Source organism: Aplysia californica, unplaced genomic scaffold (genome assembly GCF_000002075.1).
Source record: "Aplysia californica isolate F4 #8 unplaced genomic scaffold, AplCal3.0 scaffold00196, whole genome shotgun sequence".
Classification (NCBI taxonomy): domain Eukaryota; kingdom Metazoa; phylum Mollusca; class Gastropoda; order Aplysiida; family Aplysiidae; genus Aplysia; species Aplysia californica.
The window spans coordinates 387,558-388,525 of record NW_004797466.1 but is presented as its reverse complement, the minus strand read 5'-3'; positions in this window follow the sequence as shown (position 1 = coordinate 388,525).

The window sequence follows — 968 nt, the reverse complement described above, 5'->3', positions numbered from 1 at the left end:
GAGAGAGAGAGAGAGAGAGAAAGAAAGAGAGAGAGAGAAGGAGAGAGAGAGAGAGAGAGAGAGCAGAGCCGTTATACTAAAGGAAATGGGCTATCACAAAATCACACATTAAAATTTATGAAGGCGAGCAGGTCATAGGTTATGGTCACAGGAGCATCTTCACTATCCGAAAGGTTTAATCGTCTTTTTGCACTTTTATGCTTTTCGTAAAGCCGAGAATGTCAGTGTGTGGTCTGGGGTCTTCTGTGGTAATAATGAAGGCTGTAAAGCGCGTAGGGCTTGCTGTTGAGCGGGGATATGCGCTATACAAATGCTATTTATTATTAAAACAATACAAACACAGTAGTTTAAGTGTATGTAAGAGACAAAACCTCTGAATTTAAGGTACGAGTCTGTCTCAGAATAAAGTTTCCCTCCTCGATAAAATCAAAAGTGTGCAACCAACATCCACTAAATTTTGTGACGTCATGACATCATGTCTAAGAAATCTCAACGTCAAATTGCAAGTGCATTGGTGAACGGGTCATAGAGCTGGGACGTGTCAAGTGCGGTGTTCTCGTGCACTTTGTCCAACGCAAATCAAATTCGAGGAAAATGGCAGAGCAAAACATTGGTGCAACATTCTCATGCTACAGTGTCCGAGTTGTGATCAAATTTTCAGCTCTTCTTGGCAAGTCTGCAGCTGAAACCCGCGGTGATCTATATAAAGTAATGGGGAATAATGCCTCATCAATTCAAACAGTAAGGAAATGGACAAGGGAGATTTAAGGTGGGAGTTCTGGCATGAAAGATGGAGCGCACACAGAAAACACGGGCACAGAAAGGTGATGCACATTGTTTTCTTCTTGTCATGAGTGTCATCATAATGAGCTGGTTAGTCACCCCTGGAGTAACTGTCAATGGTGACTACTACAGGTTCGTCCTCAAAGTAGACATGCTGACACCCATGATTCGGAAAAAAAAGATCC